Raw genomic sequence first — 26,224 nt, 5'->3', positions numbered from 1 at the left:
GCGCGCACACACACAAACACTCCAATCATAATCACCAATTTTAATTTGTTCAATTTTTAATTTCAACAAGCATATTATAAAATATGGGCTTCTCGGGAGGCCCAGTGGTAAAGAACCTGCCTGCAGTGCAGGAGAAACAGGAGCTGCAAGTTCAATCCCTGGCTCTGGAAGATCGCTTGGAGGAGGGCGTGGCAATCCACTCCAGTATTCTTGCCTGGAAACCCCATGGATAGAGGAGCCTGGAGGGCTGCATTCTCCAGTTCCAGTTCAGTTGCTCAGTCGTGTCTGACTCTTTGCGACCCCATGAATCACAGCACGCCAGGCCTCCCTGTTCATCACCATCTCCCGGAGTTCACTCAGACTCACGTCCATCGAGTCAGTGATGCCATCCAGCCATCTCATCCTCGGTCGTCCCCTTCTCCTCCTGCCCCCAATCCCTCCCAGCATCACACTCTTTTCCAATGAGTCAACTCTTCACATGAGGTGGCCAAAGTACTGGAGTTTCAGCTTCAGTATCATTCGTTCCAAAGAAATCCCAGGGCTGATCTCCTTCAGAATGGACTGGTTGGATCTCCTTGCAGTCCAAGGGACTCTCAAGAGTCTTCTGCAACACCACAGTTCAAAAGCATCAATTCTTCAGCGCTCGGCCCTCTTCACGGTCCAACTCTCACATCCATACATGACCACAGGAAAAACCATAGTCTTGACTAGACGGACCTTAGTCGGCAAAGGAATGTCTCTGCTTTTGAATATGCTATCTAGGTTGGTCATAACTTTTCTTCCAAGGAGTAAACGTCTTTTAATTTCATGGCTGCAGTCACCATCTGCAGTGATTTTGGAGCCCCACAAAATAAAGTCTGACACTGTTTCCACTGTTTCCCCATCTATTTCCCATGGAGTGATGGGACTGGATGCCATGATCTTCGTTTTCTGAAAGTTGAGCTTTAAGCCAACTCTCCGCTTTCATCAAGAGGCTCTTTAGTTCCTCTTCACTTTCTGCCATAAGGGTGGTGTCATGTCCAGTTCTAACTGTTGCTTCCTGACCTGCATACAGATTTCTCAAGAGGCAGGTCAGGTGATCTGGTATTCCCATCTCTTTCAGAATTTTCCACAGTTTATTGTGATCCAATAATAAAGTCAAAGGCTTTGGCATAGTCAATAAAGCAGAGATAGATGTTTTTCTGGAACTCTCTTGCTTTTTCATGATCCAGCAGATGTTGGCAATTTGATCTCTGGTTCCTCTGCCTTTTCTAAAACCAGCTTGAACATCAGGAAGTTCACAGTTCACATATTGCTGAAGCCTGGCTTGGAGAATTTTGAGAATTACTTTACTAGCATGTGAGATGAGTGCAATTGTGTGGTAGTTTGAGCATTCTTTGGCATTGCCTTTCTTTGGGATTGGAATGAAAACGGACTTTTTCCAATCCTGTGGCCACTGCTGAGTTTTCCAAATTTGCTGGCATATTGAGTGCAGCACTTTCACAGCATCATCTTTCAGGATTTGAAACAGCTCCACTGGAATTCCATCACCTCCACTAGCTTTGTTCAGAGTGATGCTTTCTAAGGCCCACTCGACTTCACATTCCAGGATGTCTGGCTCTAGATGAGTGATCACACCATTGTGATTATCCAGGTCATGAAGATCTTTTTTGTACAGTTCTTCTGTGTATTCTTGCCACCTCTTCTTAATATCTTCTGCTTCTGTTAGGTCCATACCATTTCTGTCCTTTATCGAGCCCATCTTTGCATGAAATGTTCCCTTGGTATCTCTAATTTTCTTGAAGACATCTCTAGTCTTTCCCATTCTGTTCTTTTCCTCTATTTCTTTGCATTGATCGCTGAAGAAGGCTTTCTTATCTCTCCTTGCTATTCTTTGGAACTCTGCCTTCAGAGGCTTATATCTTTCCTTTTCTCCTTTGCTTTTCGCTTCTCTTCTTTTCACAGCTATTTGTAAGGCCTCCCCAGACAGCCATTTTTCTTTTTTGCATTTCTTTTCCCTGGGGATGGTCTTGATCCCTGTCTCCTCTACAGTGTCACAAACCTCATTCCATATTTCATCAGGCACTCTATCTATCAGATCTAGGCCCTTAAATCTATTTCTCACTTCCACTGTATAATCATAAGGGATTTGATTTAGGTCATACCTGAATGGTCTAGCAGTTTTCCCTACTTTCTTCAATTTAAGTCTGAATTTGGCAGTCTGTGGGGTCACAAAGAGTGGACAGGACTGGAGCAACTGAGCACGGCACAACACGGTACAGCACGTTATAATTTATAAGATTAACATACCTTGCTTTTGATTTTTTTCCTTGGTTATGGCCTGACATTTCTCCATGTTGACATAAATTCAAATTCTGTAAAGCAGTACATTTTGTGTTTGTACTGTATGGTAATGTACTGTTTGGTAAAGAATGTACCATTCTGAGCTCATCCACTCTGCTGCTGAACACTACGCAGACTGTTTCCATTTTCTGTATCAAAAACAGTGATTCAACAAGTATACATGTTCAAGTCTCCTCGTATTAATATGAAATCCATGAGGCTATGTACCCAGAATCGGAATGTGTGTGTGCTCAGTTGCTTCAGTCGTGTCTGACTCTGTGCCGCCCTATAGACCTGCAGCCCACCAGGCTCCTCCGTCCATGGGATCCTCCAGGCAAGAATACCAGCGTGGGTTGCCATGCCCTCCTCCAGGGGATCTTCCCAACCTAGGGATCGCACCTGTGTCTCTTATGTCTCCTGCACTAGCAGGCAAGTTCTTTACCACTAGCACCACCTGAGAAGCCCATTGCCTTGCTATACATATTTACAATTTTAAAATCTTCCGCCAAACTTCCCTGCATGTAGGGAGGTAGCCCTTCCCTGCATGTTCGCCCCAGCTATGTGCAGCATCATTTCCCTATGGTGAGCCAAGGGCTGTTACTCTAATTTCCAAAATACTGGATGAGAACTGGCTTTCTTCTGTATTGTTTTGTAGTTTCCCCAGAAAACTAAGGTTGAATATTTTTTGGTTTAATTTTAGTCTCTAGTATCTCCTTTTTCCTGTTCTTTTCCCTCTCTCTCTGTCTCTCTCTATGTATGTGTGTACACACACACACACACACACACACACACACACACACACATAAACACATATGTATATGTATGTGTTTGGGGGTGTAATTTCCCATAAGCTTGATTCTAATTTCTGTGGTCACTACTTTTTTTGAAGAAATCATTTGTTTTAATTTCTCCTATACCTCATCCAAATCTCTCGCCCCACATCTGCACAAACTCAGGCATTACCCTGTGTTTCCTTACACAACACTCTATTATCACATCATATAGTAACGAAATGAATAAAAGCATAAAGAGGTTTTTGTTTTGTTTTCTGCAATGCTTCTCTTAGAAGAAACGACTTTTCTTTCTCCTATTTTTCCACCTAAAAACATAATATGGAATCTTACCAAGCAACTCATCTATAACTAAGTCGCCCCTTATAATTACTCTGTATTAGCTCATGCCTGCACACACCATATTTCCTTTAGTCTTTCCATTACTGATGAGCATTCACCATAATTCTTTATTTTTTCTGATTGTACCAATAACATATGAAGAAGAAACCCATGTCATGGGTTTCACTGGAGGTTTCACTGTACGGTGGTCTCAGGGGTTAAACTGTTGGATTGAAAGGTACATGAGATTTCAGTTCTAGGCAATCATGCTCTCCTTTTTTACCCAGGAGGCAGTAAAAGTCTCATAAAGATACAAATGATCAGAACTTCTCTGGTGGCCCAGTGGTTAAGAATCCACCTTCCAATGCAGGGGATGTCGGTTTGATCCCAGGTTGGGGTACTAAGATTCCACATGCCATGGGGAAAGCCCATGTGCCAAAACGGAGACCCAACATAGCTAAATGAATAAAAATAATATATTTTAAAAAGATACAAGTGGTAGGTATCAGCACACATTTTTTATTTTCACTACTCAAATCCTGCTATAAATTGATACTGTATTTCTTGATCACTTTATTTCAAAAACACTTTCTTCAAGTCCATTTTGGAATGTTCCACTCTCTTGACATCCTTAGGGAGAAATCTCCAGTTTGTTGGTTCTGTGGGATTTTTTTTCATGGCTTCGTATTTTTTTTTTTAGTATGTTTTACTATTTTTTGATAAAAACTCATATTCCAAAGCAGCTGGAGAGTCTAAGAGAGCCCAGCCCAAACCCTGGAACAGTTTCATGGTCACTTTGCCTGGGCGCTAAAGAATTCACCGCTATTAATCAGCTTTTTGCTAGTTTCTTGAATTGAGGTTGCCCCACCAACATCATTATGAAAGAAGTGGCAGATCTAACTTTCCCTCTTGAGGGTGACTCTGTTCCAGTGATGACTTACTATGCGTACTGCATCTTCAGCTGTCTAGATGGATGCAGGGCAGGGGGGATTTTCTGTTACTTGCTCATAATACTGTCACGGTTTCCCAGCTCTTGCTTTAAAAGGAGAGCCTTCTCTGACCTTCTTGATGCACATGGGCTTCTAGAGCCTTGGCTCACCTGTGCAGGTGTGAAGATTTCAACCTGCAAGATACACCCTATCCTTTATTACCCAAGTAACTGTCAGCACTACAATCTCATCATTTAAAACGTTTAGTTATCTATATGCATGCATGCATGCTAATTTGCTTCAGTTGTGTCTGACTGTGCCCCTGTGGACTGTAGCCCGCCAGGCTCCTCTGTCCATGGGATTCTCCAGGCAAGAATACTGAAGAGGGTTGCTAGGCCCTCCTTCAGGGGATCTTCCCCATCCAGGGATAGAGCTTGTGTCTCTTACATCTCCTGCATTGGCAAGTGAGTTCTTTACCATTAGCACCACCTGGGAAGCCCCACTTTTCCTGTATAGTAGAAGATATAAATGCTGCAGGTTGACGAATATTTACGCATGTACATGCTTGTGAAGCTACCACCCTGATCATAAACTACAACGTTTTTATGTCCCCAGGAAAGTCCCCCCTCGTGCCCCTCACACTATGATATTCTTTTCTCACCACCCATTACTTATCTTGAAGTTATCTTATGAACTTCAAATAAATAGAATCATAGGTTATGTACTCTTTTTTAAGGCCTCTTTTATTCAGTGTAATATTTTTGAAATCCAACCCTGCCTTGCATGTAAGAAGCAGTTCATTCCTTATGACAGCCGAGTGGTTCTCTGCTGTAGGAATTTGTCATAGCTTGTTAACCCGCTTGCCTCTTGATGGGCACTGAGGCTGTTTCCAGTTTGGGGCTATTCTGACTGAAGAAGACATGTACATTTCTATAAACATCTTCCAGTGGACCTGTGCACTCTTCTTGGGCATGTATCTAGGAGGACAGCTGTGTGCATTGGGAGGCTTGGGGTTAAGTTTGCAACATCAAGTTAAGAGAACACCAGGTGCTTTTCTACAGCAATCAGGATGGTGTGATATCAGCACAAAAACAGATGCATGGATCAATGGAACAGGAGAGAAAGCCCAGAAATAAACCTGAACCTGTGGTCAATTAATCTGTGCCAAAGGAGGCAAGAATACAATGGGGAAAAGACATTCTCTTCAGAAAGTGGTGTTGGGAAAGCTGGCCAGCTGCATGTAAGTCAATGAAATTAGAACATTTCCTCATGCCACACACAAAAATAAACTCAAAATTCCTTAAAGATTTAAACATAAGACACAATGCCATAAAACTCCTAGAAAATAACAGGTAACATGTTTTCTGATAGAAATTGTAGCAATGTTTTCTTAGGTCAATCACCCATGGCAATAAAAATAAAAATAAACAAATGGCATCTAATCAATCTTATAAACTTTTGCACAGCAAAGGAAACCATGAACAGATTGAAAAGAGAAACCTACAGACTGGGAGAAAATACTTGCAAGTGATGTTACTGACAAGGGCTTACTCTCCCAAATATACAAACAGCTCAGACAACAACAAAAAACAACAGACAACTCAATCAAAATATGGACAGAAGAACTAAATATATATTTCTCCAGAGAAGACATACAGATGGCCAATAGGCACATGAAAGGATGCTCAACATTGCTAATTATGAGAGAAATCAAAATCACAGTGAGGTACCACCTCATACCATTCAGAATGGCCAGCATCAAAACAATTTACAAAGAATAAATGCTGGAGAGGGTGTGGAGAGAAGGGAAATTTGTTACATTCTTAGTGGGAGTATAAATTGGTGTAGCCACTATGGAGAACAGTACAGAGGTTCCTCAAAAAGCTAAAAATAGAATTGCCATCTATAGCCATCCAGCAATCTCACTCTTGGGCATGTTTCCAGATGGAAGTATAATTAAAAAGAGGCTTGCACTCCAATGTTCACAGCAGCAACTGCCACAATAGCCAAGACATGGAGACAACCTAAATGTCCACCTTAGAGGAATAAATAAGGAAGATGTGATGTATATACACAACGGAATATTACTTGGCCACCAAAAAGAAGGGAGGAATGCCATTTGTAACAACATGGATGACCCTCAAGGTTGTCAAACTGAGTTAAGTAAATCAGAAAGAGAAAGACAAATGTCATCTGATATCACTTACATGTGGAATCTACAGACAGAGGAAACAGACTCTCAGACATGGAGAGGAGGCTTGTGGTTGACAATGGAGGTGGGCAGGGTAGGAGAGGGAAAGACTGGGACTTTGGGAGGAGCAGATATAAACTATTGTATACAGGATAGATAAGCAGCAAGGTTTCACTGTATAGCACAGGGAGCTCAATTCAATATCCTGTGATAAATCATAATGGAAAAGAATATATAAAAATGTCCGTATGTGTATAACTGAGTCACTTTGCTGCCCAGCAGAAATAAACACAACATTGTAAATCAACTACACTTCAATAAAGAAAATTTTCTTAAAGAACCAGCTACTTTATATCCTTGAGATTACTACTGGCAAGCTTTTTAAAATTTTAACCATTATGGGGAAAAATATATCCTTTTTTTTTTAAGACTATCTTTTCTTTTAACTCCTTTGACCAAAAGATATCAAAATAAGGATTTAAAATTTTGCCCAAGGATCAGTATAAAAATCTAAGCAATTTAAAACTCATGACACAGAGATTGCAACACCTATTTTGCAGTATCTGAAAGTCGCTCAGTTGTGTCTGATTCTTTGCGACCCCATGGCCTAGACAGTCCATGGAATTCTCCAGGCCAGAATACTGGAGTGGATAGCCTTTCCCTTCTCCAGGGGATCTTTCCAACCCGGGGGTTGAACCCAGGTCTTCCGCATCACAGGTGGATTCTAACCAGCTAAGCCACAAGGGAAGCCCAAGAATACTGGAGTGGGTAGCCTATCCCCTCTCCAGCACCTCTTCCTGACCCAGGATCTCCTGCATTGCAGGAAGATTCTCAACAAATTTGAAGTATCTGAGACCATTCTGTTTTCCCATCTGGAATCTTCCTACCCTACTGGAGGCTTTGGTTTTCAGTCTTTCATCTGTCTGGAATAGTCCTTCCCCCATTCTCTACCTAGAGAGGTGGACACAGCCTTTCAGATGACTTGACCATACCTCCCTGGAGTCCTGGGTGGCATGAGGAGTCCTCCACTCACTGTGTTATTTGAAAATGCTTAATTTAATTGTCACATGGAATTATCGTCAATACTGCCTCTTCTCCTAAACTCTAGGATGACATATGTTACTTACATTTATAGCCACAACTTACCGCAGCACTTAAGCACCTACTGTTCCATGAATTTCATGGAAAAAAATGAATGAAAAAGTAAATGATCCCTTACTTATAGGGTTTTCAAAAATTCCTTGTCATTCAGAAAGATAAACAACTGATATTTTTCTAAGTTGTAGTTTATTCCTCTGGAAATTATATTCTAGGAAACCCTATATAAATTTGAGACCAAAAGTCCTTCCATATAACACCTTTCTTACCTCCCTTCATGAGACTATTTAAATGAGGCATGTGAATGCTTATAAAAACTGGTCATAGGTGACTGATCACCCATGCATAGGGATGTTTGTAGCCACTTTCTCTACTAGGTGATTCGGATGTTTTATAAAATATAAACATAATCTCTGTGAAATAAGTCAGAAAGAGACAAATACCATATGATGTCATTCGTATGTGGAATCTACAATATGACACAAATGATCCTATGAAACAGAAATAGAATTGTGGACACAGAGAGCAGGCTGGTGTTTGCCAGGCAGGGGAGGAGGTGGGGGAGGGACGGGGTGGGATGTAAGGATTGGTAGATGCAAGCTATTATACAGAGAATGGACAAACAACAAGGTCCTACTGTATAGAACAAGGAGCTATATTCAATATCTTGTGATAAACCATAATGGAACAGAATATAAAAAAAGAATGTATCAGTTCAGTTCAGTCGCTCAGTCATATCTGACTCTTTGTGACCCCGTGAACCACAGCACGCCAGGCCCCCCCTGTCCATCACCAACTCTTGGAGTCCATACAAAGCGATATCCATTGTGTCGGTGATGCCATCCAACCATCTCATCCTCTGTCATCCCCTTCTCCTCCTGCCCCCAATCTTTCCCAACATCAGGGTCTTTTCAAATGAGTCAGCTCTTCACATCAGGTGGCCAAAGTATTGGAGTTTCAGCTTCAACATCGATCCTTCCAATGAACACCCAGGACTGATCTCCTTTAGGATGGGCTGGTTGGATAAAGAATGTATATATATGTACATAACTGAATCACTTTGCTATACAGCAATAATTAACACAACACTTAATCAACTATACTTCAATAAAAAATAAAAGCACACTATGTCCAAGAAGATATGGTGTCCCTAAATTAGATGTACATCATCTCACAATCACTAAGTGTCATCCTCAGTTGATTTGTGATCAAGGACATAAATCACCAATGGATATTTTGAAATGTATACAAAGTTAAATTGGCAAAAGAGGCTGGTGTCTGCTTTAAAATAAAGCATGCATGTGTCTTACTAATTAAACCGAATCGTCCCTTAAGCTCTAGAGAATCTATGTGCATTACTGCAAAAGATAAGGACACAGTTATTGTAAGGAAAATGGATTATTACCTGAATCTTTATCCCTTTGATGGGATTTTCCGGACATAAAATCCATGCTGCTGTAGGCAGTGGGCACCTGAATCTGGGCAGATCTTCTCTCTCCCTGCTTCTATACATGGGCCTTGGGAGCAGCCTCATGCCCTCAAGTTCATGCTTGATTGACAGGTGTACCTTAGGACCTGTCTCCTGTGTCCTTAGCCCAGAGCCCAGAGGAGCCAGAGCCTTAGGCTTTCAGGCCCTCAGGCATAGCCCAGGACCTGGATGTCTCTGTGAGCTTTCCATTCATTTTAAAATTTTTATTTAATTGAAGTATAGTTAATTTACAACATTGTGTTAATTTCTGCTGTACAGCAAAGTGACTCAGTTATACATATATATTAATATATTCTTTTTCATATTCTTTCCCATTATGGTTTATCAAAGGATATTGAATAGAGTTCCGCGTGCTTTACATTCTTATTTTTAACAGCAAGTAGCAGGTGTCAGTGTCTGGGCTTGTTTCATTTAGTGTGGAGCATCACTTCGCTAACATTTTTCTCAAAGTTGGCCGTGCAGCCCCACCGCTCCTGGTTCCGACATCTGGGCCATTACCATGCTCCCCCCACCCCTCCAGTCTGTGCTGAGCGGGAAATTTTGACACGAAATAAATTAATGAGAACATAGCCTGTCTCATTTTCTCCCAACTCTCCCTTCCCAGCGATCTCCAGGAGTGAAAAATCTTTAAACATGTATTTTAGTGAGATCTTGGTCAATATTTCCTTGTGGAATTGTTCAAGGATATAGACACATACAGTCTCGATCTCTTTGCAGGAAGTTGCTACAATGAAAAGGCTTTCTTCCCCGCTCTTCTGTATCCACTGGACCTGGGAGAGACAGACATGGGATATCTGTGGGACCCTTGGGTGTTGCCATTTAAATTTCATGAGCCATCTGCTCTCTGCTGTGAGTTACAAGGATAATGATGTACTCAGTTCTGGATGATCCCCGCTCTGGGCTAACGTCTCATTTGGGAATCTCTTAGAAAGACGAGGACACAGACGGCTTCCAGATCTCTCTGTCCTGGGAGGAAAGGGGGCTCTGCCTCCCCACCCCTGCTCACTCTAGGCACGTTCCTGCCTCAGGATGTCCAGACTAAAAGAAAGCAAATGCAGAGCCAACCCACCCCCAGAGGAACCCACAGGTCTTAAAGTGGAGCTGGACGCTGCCCAGAACCTCAGCCCCCAAGGTGGTGTTTACAACCATCCTATGAAGCCGCATCTCATTTTATCCCCACCTTCTAACAAATGAGGAAATACCAGCGTCCCTGACATTGGCAGTGACTTGGAGGAAAAAACCTACCTCTGCCTAAGCGTCTTTGGTCCTCCTGATAGGATAGAGGTGAGCCAAAGAAGGAACCATTTAGCTTAAGGCAGAATTTAGAGCAAAACTGGAGCAGCTAGAACCTTCTGAACTGAAAAACAGTTTCACATTTCTAATATCACCAACTGGCAGAGAAGTCTCAAAGGAAGAAATGGCCTTGGAGAAAAACATAAAATCAAGGCACGGCCTCAAGGTCTTAGACAGACCCAAGAAAGACTTCAGGTGGTGCCTTGCAGAGTTTCTGCTGGACAATGGGTGCTGAGAGTCACAAGGACCTTGTGTCACAGTTGAGATGCTGCCATAGTAGAGGGATTCCTAAGTGCTGAGACCTATGTGGTCCAGGAGAACTGGGAGGAGTTGAGAGGCAGCTCTTCACTCGAGTGTCTGGGGTGGAGGCGGGTGGATCATTGGTGTTGAGGGTGGTTGGTGCTGGGCTGCTGCCATGACTGTCCCCTTGAGAACATTTCTGCAAACTGCACCCTTACATGAAAGTGAAAGTGTTAATCATTCAATTGTGTCAGACTCTTTGCAACCCCACGGACTGTAGCACACCAGGCTCCTCTGTCTATGCAATTCTCCAGGCAAGAATACTGGAGTGGGTTGGCATTTCCTCCTCCAGGGGATTTTCTCGACCCAGGGATTGAACCCAGGTCTCCCACATTGCAGGCAGACTCTTTACCCTCTGAGCCACCAGGGAAGCTGCATCCTTCGGTGGTCTCCACCAATCTGATTCTCTGCTCCACCTGTGACTTGCTTTTGACAACGCAATAACAGCAAGAGATGTACAAGCAGAAGGAGGGCTGTCTCCTCTTGCTGGTTTTCAGAATCCTGCGCCCCTCAAGAGAAGGAGCCCGGGTGAGCCTGCCTCCCACAGAGGGAGGGGCCACCTTTTTTTGCGGGGGGTGGGGGGTGCTGGTCCTCAGGCTTATAGGATGTGGGGTCTTAGTTCCTGGACATGGGATCAAACATGGGCCACAGCAGTGACTCCTAATGGCCAAACACCAGAGAATTCCCTAGGGACCACCAGGAAAGGTCTTACCTTTCATTTTAAACAAAGGTAAAAGGTACATGCTTTGGGTCAAGTTTTCTAACTGAATTTTTGTGTGTGTTGAGATAGGATTGATTTTGTACACTGATCTTTTAAGAATATGAAATTCAGGCAAAGAGGACTATATTGTGGACCCTGAGATAAGGAGAGACCTTTAAGAACACGTGGAAAGAAGCCTCAGCATGCTCGCCACCCCCTCACCATCTGCAGAATCATGAGCTACAGAAAGTCAGTTTTGCCTGAGACACTACACTTTGTGGTGGTCAGTTACACAGCACAAGCCCATTGTTCAGTACTCATGCTATTCCCATTTTCAGCTGAGAAAACTGAGGACCGAACGTTTAAGTGATATATCAAAGATGACAAAACGGACAGGAGAGAACCGGTGATTTGGTCCAAGGTGATCTGATTTCAGAGTCCAGCCCTTCAGTCACCACCCATGGGCCACTTCATAGTCATACAAAATCAATTACATTTCTATACAACAAAAATCAGAAAACATCACATCCCACTGACAATTGTTTAAAACAAAAAATTAAACCTTTAAGAACAGAGAGTTAGATAACAAATGCGTGAACACCAAGGGGGACGAGGGGGAGTGGGAGGGACCGAGAGACTGGGATCGACGTACATACACCACTGTGTATGAAACGGGCTTCCCTAGTGGCACAGTGATAAAGAATCCGCCTGCCAGTGTAGGAGACGCATGTTCGATCCCTGGATTGGGAAGACCCCCTGGAGAAGAAAATGGCAGCCCACTTCAGTATTGCTGCCTGAGAAGTCCCATGGACGAGGAGCCTGGCGAGCTAGGCTAGTCCGTGGGGTCACAAAGCGCTGGACATGACTTAGGGACCGAACAATAACAAGTGTATAAAATAGTAGCTGATGAACTGACTGTGACGCACAGGCAACTACTCAGCGCTCTGTGGTGACCTAAACGGGAAGGAAATGCTGAAAAGAGGGGATGTGTGTGTGCGTATAGCTGATTTGCTTTAGTGGGCAGTAGAAACCAACAGGACATTGTAAAGCACCTCTGCTCCGATAAAGGTTAATCAAAAAGAGGAGAGAAGGGTGTCAGCGAGAAAGCAGAGGAGACAGCTTTACACACCCACCCCCACAGAAGCCAGCAGCCGTCAGTCAAGTCTGTGGGCATCATGGACGGCTTCCAAAGGTTTTCAGCGGCCAGTGAAGCAGGAGGGAGGGAAGTACTGGCCCCGCGGGGCTTTCCCTTGCCGTCCCCAGTTCAGCCACGGTGTGGAAGCCTGCAGCCCGCCTGCCCGGGTGGGAGCGCAGCCCTTGGTTTCCGGGGCAGCAGAGCTGACCGTATCCACGCAGTGTCGTGCGTGCTGTTTGAAGCTGTCTGGGGCACCCCAAAGGAGCCACACAGGGTGCCTGCTTCTGCTCACTCATAACGCATTAGGGCAGAGAAGCAGCAGATACTGTAAGAGGACGAGCAACCTGCAGCCGGGGAGGCAGCACAGGACTGCTGATGAGCTTCTGCGGGATCAGACGCGACAGGCCACCGGAGCGCGAGGACGGGCCTGCGAAGAGTCCGCGTGATGCTAAGTCAGTCAAAAGGGCCCATGCTTACAGAGCTCTGGAAAACCATGCAGAAGCCCAGAGCAAGACACATGGTCAGAAGCTCCTAAAAGGGCTCGAAGCTTTCACTGCAGGCTGACCCCTACGCTCAGCAGAAGCCTCGCTGAGGACTGAAGTAGGGCCCCAGCACAGACTGAGCCAGCTGCAGAGACTGTTTTCCTCTCTCTGTTCTGACCTCGATGCTGGAAAAGATCGAAGGCGGGAGGAGAAGGGGATGGCAGAGGCTGAGATGGTTGGACGGCATCACTGATTCAAGGGACATGGGTTTGAGTAAATTCCAGGAGAAGGACAGGGAAGCCTGGCGTGCTGCAGTCCATGGGGTCGCAAAGGGTTGGGCACGCTGAGAGACTGAACAATGACAACAACAAATTCTCAGATAACATAGGAAACCCTGGAGAATCCGCAAGAAAGCTGCTAGAGGTAACAACTAAACTCAGCACAGTTGCAGGTTACAAGATGGACACACAAAAATCATCTGTATTTCCATACACCAGCAAACAATCCAAAAGAAATGTCATTAGTAATTCTCTTTAAAATAGCATCTGAAAGAAGAAAATATCTAGGAATAAATTCAATGACTAGGTAAAAAATCTGTTGACTGAAAGCTATAAAACATTGCTGAAAGAAATTCAGGAGGCTACAAATCAACAGAAAAAATCCCATGTTCATGGTTTGGAAGACAGTATTGCTAAAATGGCAATATTCTTCAAAATAATCCAGAGATTCTATACAATTCCTTCAAAATTCCATCAACTTTTTAAAAAATAGAGATATAAAGCCAAACCTTAAATTCCTATTGAATTGTAAGAGGTCTCAATTAGCCACAATAATCTTAAAAAAAAAATTCCTAAATCCTCACGTCCCAGTTTCAGAACTTAATACAAAGCTATAGTAGTCAAAACAGTGCAGAGACCAGAAAACGATGAAACAAAATTGAGAGTCCCAAAGAAACCCAGACATCTATGGCTACTGATTTCTGAAAAAGTGAAAAGTGTTAGTCTCTCAGCTGTCTCCGACTCTTTGTGACCCCATGGACTGTAGCCCGCCAGGCTCCTCTGTCCATGGAATTCTCCAGACAAGTATACTGGAGTGGGTAGCCATTCCCTTTTCCAGGGGATCTTCCCAACCCAGGGACCAAATCTGAGTCTCCCGCATTGCCGGCAGATTCTTTTTCAGAAACCCACAATTCCTGCATATGGCAGATCTGAGCCACCAGGGAAGCCCCTGATTTTTGACAAGGATGCCAAGTCTATTCAATAACATGAACAGTCTTCAACAAATGGCATTGGGAAAAGCAGGCAACCACATGCAAAAGAATGAAGTTGGAATCCTACCTCACACAATATACAAAAATGAACTGTAAATGGACTTTGACCTAAATATAACAGCAAAACCATATAACTCATGGAAGAAAGCAAGTACGTCTTCATGGCCCCAAACTTGGCAATGGATTCTTAGACCACAAAGACGAAAGCAACAACAGCAAATGAATTGGATTTCATCCAAAGTAAGAACTTTTGTGCATCAAAGGACATTTTATCAAGACAACGCAAAGACAACCCACAGAATGGGACAAAATATTTGAAAACTGTATATCTGATAATGGCTTAATATCCAGAATATAAAGAATTCCTATAGTTCAGCTATAAAAGACAAACAACCTAATTTAAAAAATAGACAGAGGACTTGAATAGCCTCGTTGTGACTTATTTACTTGTTTATCAGTCTCCCATCTCCTTTCCGCCTTCCCATCCTATCAAACACCCTTCTCTGAATAGAAGCCCCAGGAAAGCAGGGAACTCGTCTGCCTGGAAGTCATCATTGATCAGTCTACCCCTGTGTCTAGAGTGGGAGTCTTAGAATAAATATTTGTTGAATGAACTGTATGAATGAATAAATAAACTCTCCTTTTGTTCCCCAAAAAGAACAACAACAATAAACCCTGCAAGTAAAACAACAACAACAACAATGCAAATCACATTATTAGGGCCAGATAGCTTTACTGATGGGGAAGGGCAGAATGTCTGTTGGTAATCAATTTCACCCTCATAAAAGAAATCAAGTCCATGGACAGCAGCTGTCCCAGGCACAGACTGATCTGAGATAATAGGAGGACGATCTAGAAAGTCCTGAGAAGGGTGTTTGTGGGCATGGAAGGGGCGCCAGCCCTGAAAGGCAGCCTTAAACACCCGTACAAAGCAGAGGCCGGGTAAACTGCAGGGCCTGTTCCTCATGGGCTTGAGTCTCCTTTTGCCCCGGCTCCAGCTGGACCCTGCCTGCCTGTGGGGAGGGCAGACCTGTCCAGGAGGCAGGGAGCCTGGAGGCTGAGGACCGAGCTGGCCCTAGGGGATGATTCTGGCTGAGTGACTGCTCACATCTGCTACCACAAGACCCCCAGAAATGGTTGTGGAGAACTGCCCTGCCTTCCAGCTAAAGCACCAATCCTGTCCTGACTTAAAGGAGCAGGATCTTCCTAAAGCCTACAATTCCAGCTTTTCCCTCACACCATCCTGACTGGCCTCCTGTTATCACCTCTCCTGGACCCCTACTCGCTTTCACTCCTGGACCAATCAAACCGAACCCTCATCCCGTGAAAGGTGAACTCCCATTCAGACACAGTAGACGGGTCCCTGTCAAGCCCGGGTACCCCACCATTAGCGATGTGGTGTCTAATTAATCCAAGCTGTCAGGGATGATGAGAAGGATCCTGAAATATTGCTAAGAGAGAAAATGGACTGTCAGGAGACTGTTACCAACCACTTTAATCAATGACTGTGAAAAATCCTAACTTCAAAGACAATAACATGCCAAAAAGAAAGTGGTGCCTTTTGGAACTATGAGATACACCCTTTATTCTAGTAAGAACCAGATGTGAGCAAGCTTTTCACACTGTCATCTCATTGATTTCTGTTTTCCCAGCTTTACTGAGGACCACAGTCATTTCTGTTTTAAAATATGAAAGCTGAGAACTCCTCATCTCTCCCAAACAGATAGGACATCATACCTGGTCTTGGGTCTCTACAGTACGTCCCATTTCTCTCGAGACAATGAGTAATGCTTCCTTCCCTGACCCTGAACCAGGTAGTCACCAATGCCAGTCACTGGACAAATAAGCTTTCTGAGTTTCAGCTTCCTCATCTGAACAAGCGTGTATGACAACAGCTCCCTCATTCAGCATTGTGCCAGATGTGACCCCGTTAGCACGCTGAGCACATGCTTGGCTCATGCTCGAGATGCAGGAAATGGCAGGTAGAAAAGCGAATGTCCTTTATGTAAATCCTCTCATTTAGCCTTATCCGCAGGACTGGGTGCTACCGCCATCAGGAAATGTTCGCACCTGGTTTATCCCGCGGCATCCTTGGAATGGCGGACACAAGACTCAAGTCTGGAGTCGCAATCTTCCCCCAACAGGCAGAGCAGATCCGCCCCGGGCATCCACCCAGGCCAAGGCCCCTTCACGCAGATCCCATGGGCCCTGGGAAGGACGAGGTGGACACCGTCATGGTGGTGCTGGCGATCAGTCATCCTGCAGCCGCCTGGGAGGCCTGCTCCGCAGAGCCTGAGACCCCACCCAGCAGAGGGACCCCGGCTTTCTGGGCTTGCTCCCTGCTTCTAGGGGGTCCCGGGCACACAGCACAGCACAGCCATCCCTGGGGACTGTCCTCACTCAGAGACTCCCCTGGCACCGCCCACCCCGCTTTGAATTCCTGTGGCTTTTGCTTTGGTCTTCGCTACTGCGGGTGTTTTCAGTGTGAAGAGGAATGAGAAGAGGGTTGGGTTGGAGGTGTGTAGTAAGATGGACTTTTATGGAAATCGAATGACCGCCTCTCCCCCACTGCCAGCTTGTTCGTTGTCACCGGAGTCATCAGAGGGCCACTTTCCGCAGGCGGATGTCTGCACGTGCAGTTCAAGGATGCTGCCAGCAGACAGCATCGCTGTCTAGGTCGTCCCCTAACACCCGTTCTGTCTGGGGGCTCGGGGGTGTGAAGAGATCATCTAGGGCAGGTGGGGAGGAAGCCCAAGTCCCCAAGGCCTGTGCCGGCCCAGGCTCTGGAGGTAGTTAATTTAAGACAGAAACGCTCTTCGTCTTACCCTTGTCTAGAGGAGCGAGAGCCCCCCCGCCCGCCCCCCCCAACCCCACCTCTTTGCCCTCAATCCAGATCCATCATCTCCAAATTTAGATGAAAATCAAAAAGCCACAGAAACAGAAACACCACTGAATATCGTTCTCCCTGGGTATGGATAAATGGCAACCAACTCCAGTGTTCTTGCCTGGAGAATCCCAGGGACGGGGGAGCCTGGTGGGCTGCTGTCTATGGGGTCACACAGAGTCGGACATGACTGAAGCGACTTAGCAGCAGCAGCAGCCCCTCAGTTTAAAATATGATAAAGGCTTGATGTAAAGAGGGAAAGAAACCATCTCCCTGACACGTGGGGCAGAGCCAAGCCCTTTAAGTCCATCAGCCACACGTGGTCCACAGCCACCGGGTCCCGGGGGTCCCTGCTGTGGGCAGCCTGCCACAGCCCTCCAATTCGGGTCCTTCAGAATACACGCAGGTGCAGGATGCCCGGAATGGAGACAGAGGGGTGGCCCTGAAAGAGGAGAGCCCCTGGGGGTGGGGAGGGATCCTGAGAGAGGGCAGTGACCAGATGCGTAGGGGTACCTGGGCTCTGTTGACCGGCTCCTTGTGGCACGGCCTTGGGTGACCCTTCAGGGCAGGTCCGGGTTGTGGGTGGGTGGCCGTGCCATGCCTGCTGCATCCCCAAGAGGCTCACACCACACGTAAGAGTATAGTGCATGACTGCAGGACCCTTTCACTTTCTGGCTTCCCCATCCAACATAGTCCAAGGCAATGCAGGGCATTCAGGATCCCAGATGCCTGCGGGATTTCTCCCTAGAGGCTGGCCCAGGCTGGTACCTGCTCCGAGAAGAGGGCTGTGGGAAGGGCTGTTCCATCAGCCTGTCTTTATCTCCTGTGTTCTGAGGCTTTGACTTGTAGTTGCTGTTGTTCAGCTGCTAAGTCGTATCCCACTGTTTGCGACCCCATGGACTGCAGTGCACCAGGCTTCCCTGTCCTTCATCTTCCCCCAGAGTTTGCTCAAACTCATGTCCATTGAGTCTGTGATGCATTCCAACCAACTCCTCCTGTTTTCCCCTTTTCCTCCTACCTTCAGTCTTTCCCAGCATCAGAGTTTTTGACATCTGACATATGTGTGTGTGTGTGTGTGTGTGTGTGTGTGTGTGTGTGTGTGTGTGTGTGTGTGTGTATCAGCTTCCCTGGTGAATCAGATGGTAAAGAATCCACCTGCAATTGCAGGAGACCTGAGTTTAATCCTTGGGTCAAGAAGATCCCCTGGAGGAGGGCATGGCAACCTGCTCCAGGAGCCTGGCCTGGAGAATCTCATGGACACAGGAGCCTGTCCATAGAGTTGCAAAGAGTCAGACATGACTGGAGCGATGGAGCATGCAGGGACGTGCATATACACACGTACACCCATTCAGAGCCCTGGTCCGCACCACCTGCTCTACGGACCACTCAGCACAACCGGCCTCTTGCCCTAATCCCCCCAGGACTGGGTACCAGAAGTGTCAGTTGTAAGCCTTGCTCCTCCCCAGGGGACCAGACAGCAGAATCAAGCCTCTGGCCCACAGCTCCTGGTCCCTCGGCCCCCTGAGTAAACCCGGCACCGCCCCCTGTGGCACGCATGCTCCTTCCTCCTGGGAATCTATGTTTCAGGCTCTCTTGTGACTAGCAGTCATTGGCTGATCTGCTGGCCTCACCATTCCAATAACTGCGAAACCGACATTGTGAAGCCCATGCCCTCCATGGGGTCACGGGTCTGGCCTAGGGCTGGCATACACGGAACACCACCCAGGTCTCACTCACCGTGTGAACCTCTAAAATGCTACAACACAGGCAACGTTGTGATGCAAATACGATAGGAAAAACCCGGGTCTGACAGTTAACACGTACACTGTCAAAACTTACGTAGCTGATACTAATCACAGATGGAACTTAGAGCCTAATCAGTCATTAACTTAGCAAATTAACTTTTTCTTTCTTAACACTGCATCCCACAGAAGACTCATTTTCTGGCGGTGACTTCTACTTTTCATCTACTCTTTTAACAAGGTCATCTCTACATCTTCTGTTGTTTTGAAGCATTTTCCAAATAATAAGCCAACATTTTCAAAGACACCCAAAGTTTGTAACACAGACCTTCTGCTCCCCGCAAGCTAGAGAGTTAAATTGTGCATGTAGGAAGTTCACAGCCTCACACCGAATAATTCACGTATGCAATCTGTCAAACTGCTAATTATTCCTTCAAAGAAAAACAATCAGATATTTGTATCATAATATTTTATCTCACCCAGGTAAAACTGCCACGGTGTCAGCATGATTAAGAAACCTACTTTCCTGACTGTCAAGTGATGCTTGGGGAAATTTACATACGCATCTGTACACGAGAAGGGGAAACGTGCTCCTTCGTATGTTATGAAATTGTAAGTTCATTTGACACATGTGGTGGGAGAGGCTAATGTGTCAGGACCTCTGGGCACCGTGGGTACAAGACGAAGTCTGTGTGGTGCTCATGGCCCAGTGCAGGGAGTGAGTGAGGCAGTGCTGGTAACACAGCCTGATCAGCATACAAGGAGAGAGTGGTCTGTCGTAGACCCCAGGCTTTCTGCATTCTGCAGGACCACATCCAAATTAGCAAGGAGGGGAAGGGCATTCAAAACCGAGGGAAAGGCAGGTGCAGAGACAGAGGTGAGGGAGAATCTAGCTCTTTTCCAGATGTCAGAATATCCCCTGGGGAACAGGGAGGCAGAGCTCGAGCACAGAAGCGAGAAGCCCCTGTGCGTGACTGTCCATCCGAGGCTGCCCAAAGTAGGAAGGGCTTGTAATGGGCAGGGGTGAGGTCACGTCTCATCTTAGACATGTGGGTCCTGTGGGTCCTGCGGCAGGTAAACGGGAAAAGGAGACGGGCGGTCAGAGTAATCAGGTTTGATGGGTGGAGAAGAGAGGAGAGATGCAGAGACATGGAGGAGGCAGGAAATTCAACAGGTGGGACTAACTGGATGAGGGGCAGCTGTGGGTACCAGGGAGAAAAGGGAGGAAGTCCATGAAGATTTCTGGGTTTGGGCCAGAGGGGATTGGGTTCCTGGTGCTCCCACGGAAGCCCCAGCGGTGGAGGAGGATGGAGTAAGAGTCCTCTGAGGGCAGTCGTGCTAATCGCTCCACCTTTAAAGCAACTCAGAACCCCCAGTGTTCCATCTGGGAGTCTTGCTTCATTCCTAAGGCCCCGTTCTCTCTGCACCAAGGAAGAAGCCCATTGGGTTGGTGGGCTTTGCTACAGTGGAGTCAGCTGACTCAGACATGCATCTGAAACCCTCCTGTAGATCCTTTCCTGGGCCATCTCTATACCACATGACTCAATGAATTGTATGCTCATTAATGAATATAAACGGCTAAAAGAATGTGCCTGGAATGCAGGAGATGCAGGTTTGATCCCTGGGTTGGGAAGATTCCCCGGGAGAAGGAAATGGCAACCCACTCCAGCATTCTTGCCTGGACAGAGGAGCCTGGCAGGCTGCAGTCTATGGGGGTCACAAAGAGTCAGACACAACTTAGTGAGTGAACAACAACAGAACTAGAATCCCTCAGTAAATGTGAGATGCCAGCATTCTTCACTCCCGAGAAGATCAGAGTTTGACAACCTTGGGAAGCCAGGTTACAGGAGTGCAGACCCGACACACAGCCCGACCCTTAGAAGCAGCCCTGCCCTTGAACCATTGCTGTAAAACTCCTCACCAAATCTCCCTGGCTCAGGACATACAGTTTATGAGGCAGGACCCTGCTCTGTCCCCCTTTGTTTGGCAAAGCAACAAAGCTATTCTTTTCTATTTCACCCAAAACTCTGTCTCTAAGATTTGATTTGGCACCAGTGCAGAGGCTGAGATTTAGGCATCACTGCTACATGGTTATTGGGTTATCTGTTTAAGGAAGGATCCTACAGACAAGACTGTCATGTCATGGAGGTGGCCTTTTCCAACAGTAGTATCCTAACTCCTATTTTGTTCTCACGTCAGCTCTAAACTTTTAGGGTCTTCCTTATATTGTTTAAACTATTGTATAGTTTAAATGGTCACACCTAGCAGGCATCCACTTAAAAGTGAAAGTTATAGCGCATTCGTTTTCTTCCTTACTCTAAGGGAGCTTGAGTGGATGGGTCATATATTTTTAGATTTTTTTGTTTCCTGAATGATCTATTCTCATATAAGCTGTGGTGTTGCAATAGCCGCTTTTTTCATTCATGTCTGTACACTAAACTTTAGCATGTATTTATTGAGTATAATGCTAACAACAGCACTTAGAAGAGGTTAAAAGGTTCTCCTCATGAGAGCTGCACATTGTCTGTGAAGCACATGACATAAAATTCATATTTTATAGCCAGACAAGAAAAATGTAAATATAAACGTTTTTCTCTGCCCTTTGGCCCCTTGTCTCCCCAGCAGTGTGCACTGTACGTCTGCAGTCATGCATCCACCAAAGTTCCCCACAGGCAGGAACACCTGCTCGAATGCACACAGCAGCATTCTCCACGTGTCAGCAGGACAACTGCTTGACACAACATTGCTTCTTGATCTTGTAAGGGGTCACGTGACCCACCACGATGATGCTTAGACCTGGATCATGTGAACTGTCAATAATATGTAATTAGATGTTGAGCCCTCTGTCTCTAAAAGTTATATAACTGTGTCTATACTTCTAATGGATGGGACAGCTCTCAGAACTTTCTGAGATGCTCTTCCTGGGCTATAATCCTCAAATTTGTCTCAAATAAAATTTTCCATGTCTTGGATTGACTAATTAATTTTCCTCAACAAGTAGAATGTGAAATTTGTTTGGTGATCGGTCAGAACCGACGAGAAAAGAGGCCCTGCACACAGGCTCTCCAGGCTCAGAAACCGTAATAGGCGAACATGGTCTCCTACAGAAAGGGGGCTCTCTGAAACATGTCTCCATAGACTGACACGTCATTGGACACACAGATGAGAACAGAGAATGGGAAGAGGGATTACAAGAAAAACAGACTTTTCTGAGTTAGTCTGCACCACAGCCTTCTCAGGGAACCATCGACTAAACCTGCCCATCTTGGCCAGGCACGATGATGACAACTTGGCAGAGTTGTCTGACAATAGGAAGTCCCGATATGGAACACAGTGCTGATGGTAAGAACTAACCGGAAGTATTCAGGAGGGGCAGAAGGCAGGGAGGCCCATAACATGCCCTGCCAACCCCCCAGAATCCTTTGCACTGGAATCCATCTTGGCTGAGAGATGCACACACCACCATACCAGGAAGGACCCTGAGTCGGACTAAATATGGGCCAAATAAGATGACTGTCCAGAGACAGCCTGGAAACTAGTCCCATCACCATAGAATCTGAGACTGTGGGCTCTGCTGCAGAGCAGTTCTCCTGGGTTCCCTTCCCCTCCTCCTCTCCACCTGGGCACCCCTTCCCAATCAAGCCTCTTGTTTCTCATCATGTGTGTCTCCTCAGACAATCCATTTCTGAGGTTAGAGCCCACACTCGGTTCCTGGAAGAGACCCCCTCTCCAGTGGGCCCATAAACCCTCTCTCTGGCCAGAATGTCTGAGGGAAATAACTCCACATCCAAACCTGTTCTCAAAGCTTGTGACCTGTCCTGCAGTCTCCAGTCACACTGACATGTTAGAGAGGCGGCGTGAGCTTCCGAGGCAAAGATGCCTGCAGCTGTGTCAAGGGAGGACCTCACATCCTGAGCAGTGAGCCCTTCCTTAAACTTGCCAACACGTTTAATTTCTGCTCCCCGCTCTGAAGCCTTTTAGTTTTGCTCGCCTCCAGTTCTATGCACGCTCAGTTCTGCTTACTGCTTTTGCCAGATTCTGTTAACAAAATGCTGTGTAAACATCTCAGACTGTCTCAGCAAATGCTAGTGTCCACAATAAAGCCTCAGCCTTGGTTGTGTTCTCCGGCCAGTAGGGGGCTGTCCCTGCCCTTGTGCCCTGAGGCTGCCACAAAAAGGCCACTCTCTCTGGAACCCCTCCTGCGCCAGACAGCTTTGCTCCTGTGTCTTATGTCTCATCACAGGGACAGGAAAACCAACACACACTCCTCCAGGCTTCCAAATCAAACCAAGTATCTCAACTCTCCTCTTTATAGGGGATCCAGTCAGGAAGAAAGTGTTTTTTCTCCCCCTGCTGATGCCCTTTCAGCCTGCCCTTCCCCCACCTGCTGGTGCCATCAGCTCAGCCCCAGTGACCAGCGGCAGTGCTGCCCAGAGGCTCACGCTTGGTGGGTTACCCACTGACGCAGGTTTAGAGAGAGGGCAAGAGAAACCAAGTGAGGATGAAAGGAAGAAAGTATTTCTTCTCCCTCTGCTGATGCCCTTTCAGCCTGCCCTTCCCCCACCTGCTGATGCCATCAGCTCAGCCCCAGTGACCAACGGCAGTGCTGACCAGAGGCTCACGCTTGGGTTGGGCTACCCACTGACTCAGGGTGAGAGAGAGGGCAAGAGAAACCAAGCGAGGATGAAAGGGGCTTGGCTCACCACGAACCTGAGGGCCCCTGGAGCTACAACGGGAAATTCAGGAGAGTCTTCCAGAACGGCACCCCGGTGCTCACTGCAGCGCTGTTTACAATAGCCAAGACATGGGAGCCACCTCAGTGTCCACTGCCCGGGAAACGGATAAAGAAGATGTGGTGCATATATACAGTGGGCTATTACTCGGTCATTAAAAAGAATGGAATAATGCCTTCTCAGCAACATGACTGAACCTAGAGATTGTCCTAGAGTGCAGTCAGTCAGACAGAGAAGGGGAAATGCCGTATGACATCCCTTGCATGTGGAATCTATAAAGAAATGATGCAGATGAACTTACAGAACAGAAGATTACAGACTTACAGAACAAACTTATGGTTGCTGGGGGAAGATGGGGTGAAGGGGTAGTTAAGGCGTTTGGGAGGGACATGTACACGCTGCTATATTTAAAACTGATAACCAAAGACCGACTGTGCAGCACAGGGAAGTCTGCTCAATGTTACATGGCAGCTGGGACGTGAAGGGAGTTTGGAGGGGAATGGATACATGTGTGTATACGGCTAAGTCCCTTTGCTGTTAATCTGAAACTATCACACTGTTAATTGGCTATACCCTATACAAAATAAAAAGTTTGAAAAAAGAAAAAAACCCACAGTAAAACAGTGAATAAGCAGAATAAGCAGCTTATTGTACATAAAGTTCTTGAACCGTCACTGAAGCAAGTTTCGTTGATATTTGGGAAGAAAAATTACTAATTTTGACAGCAGGCAGGACCCGTGGGGCCCTCCTGGGTACAAAAGCCCCTTTGTTCCCTTTTCTTGTTTGTTGAAAAAGACTTTAGTCTCTGAGGCCTGCCCTGAGTTCCAAAGAAGAGATGCAAACAGGTGCTAATTAGGGAGGTGAGGGGATGTAGAGACAGGAAAAGCAGTCAAGCAAGGAAAGAAATGACAGTAGTTGAACATAACAATATCTCTGAGTTCTTCTGCAGGAACCAAGGTCCCTGCCCTAGTGGAGGACAGTGGCTTCAGGCTGAGGTCCCGCACCTGGAGCATTGCCCTCTGACCTCACCCCCAACCGATCTGAAGAGAGCCACATACCTTGCAGCCCTCACCTCAGTCTGCCTTTAAAAGCTCTTCCCTGAAACCCCTCCAGGATTTTGGGTCTTTTGAGCGTGAGCCACCCATTTTTCTTGCTCAGCCTTGCATAAACCTTTCTTTGCTCCAAACTGACTAACGTTTCCATTTGTTTAACCTCACTGTGTGTCAGGCACATGAACTTATATTTCACAATGTTATCAATATATCTTCTCTTTCCAAAATAAATAAAAGCAAAGGAATTCCCCAAGCGATTATTGATTTGGGCGCCTGACACCCTCGTCTGTGCTCAGTGACCCGCAGCACCCCTCCCATGCTGGACTTCTTCATACAGCCAGGGACCCTGACTAAAGCAGCAGAACAGTCCAGGAAGAAATGGGTGGACACAGAGTCAGGTCCTGACAAGGCATGACAAGTAGTCCCCACCAAGCAGGTGCTCCATGAGAGCTGCAGCTCTGATGCCACTGGTGTGTGCCCTCTACCACGCCTAGGACACTGCACTGGCTGCCCCCTACACTCAGTGCTGGCTACCCATCTCCAAAGCTCTAGAAGACGATGAGGATTCTAATGGCTTGCATTTGGCATACAAAGAAATGTGTATTTATCTACACGCTGGCTTAGGGAATAGAATAGCTTTCAAGATTGACTCTACCTTCAACCCAAGGACCTGGGCTCTTCTCAGGCAGCCTGTCCTCGTGGGGAGAGTAAGGTGGCAGGAAGGAGGGGCCAGACTCCAGGGCAGGCCCTGTGGGGTGAGTGGTCCCTTACCGTGAGAGAAATGCCCCCGTGTCCATCTCCCAAAGAAAAGCGTGACACCCACTCCAGGGGGCTCGCCACAGCCTTGACCTTAGGAAGACACAACTTGGAATCACTCATGTAGGAAAATCATTAAGAAAATCTTAGCTCAGAAGCCACTACACTACACCTGTTTTGGATACTTCTAACGTTATGTTCTTGAAACATGGGATCTCACAATTAGCAATGTGGTTCCAACCCCAGCGTTCAACCTGGGCTCCTGTCAGAAGACTCTTCCTCAAGTGACTTTCTTTCTGTAAGCAGCTCTCCCAGCTTAAAACAGGAGGGAAGGGGGCAGGGCACCACCTTTAAAAGGATGCACAGCCATCGAGGAGAGGACAAAAATCGGTGAGAACCAACTAGGTCCATGATGACAGACGTTCTGGCTTCTGGTGGACCTTGAGCCTCCTGACATGTTGGTTGTAACACATCCACCAAACGACACGCCTGCAGGCACCGTGACAGCTCCCAGGCTGACCACGAAAGGCCAAAGAGTGGGCAGTGGCCAGCTCCTGAAAGTCTCTGCCCCTTCTCCAGACCAGTTGGAATACTCCTACCACTCGTTAGCCTATGAAATCACCAGCCCGTAAAAACTAATCACCCCATATTCCGGGCCTCTTGCCCTCTGCAGTGGCCCACAGTCTGTCCGTGGAGTGGATTTCTCTGTAAATAAATTCACTTTTTACTTATCACT

At 46.3% G+C, this 26,224-nt stretch overlaps 1 protein-coding gene across 2 annotated transcripts in view; it reads right to left on the bottom strand.

The window, feature by feature from the left end:
• VWC2 (von Willebrand factor C domain containing 2) overlaps nucleotides 1–26,224 on the bottom strand; it is a 124,493-nt gene that overhangs the window by 27,816 nt on the left and 70,453 nt on the right. The window lies entirely within an intron of this gene.

This window comes from Capra hircus, chromosome 4 (genome assembly GCF_001704415.2).
Source record: "Capra hircus breed San Clemente chromosome 4, ASM170441v1, whole genome shotgun sequence".
Classification (NCBI taxonomy): domain Eukaryota; kingdom Metazoa; phylum Chordata; class Mammalia; order Artiodactyla; family Bovidae; genus Capra; species Capra hircus.
Note: the sequence above shows the minus strand (reverse complement) of the source record. Positions and strands in the feature narration are given on the sequence as shown.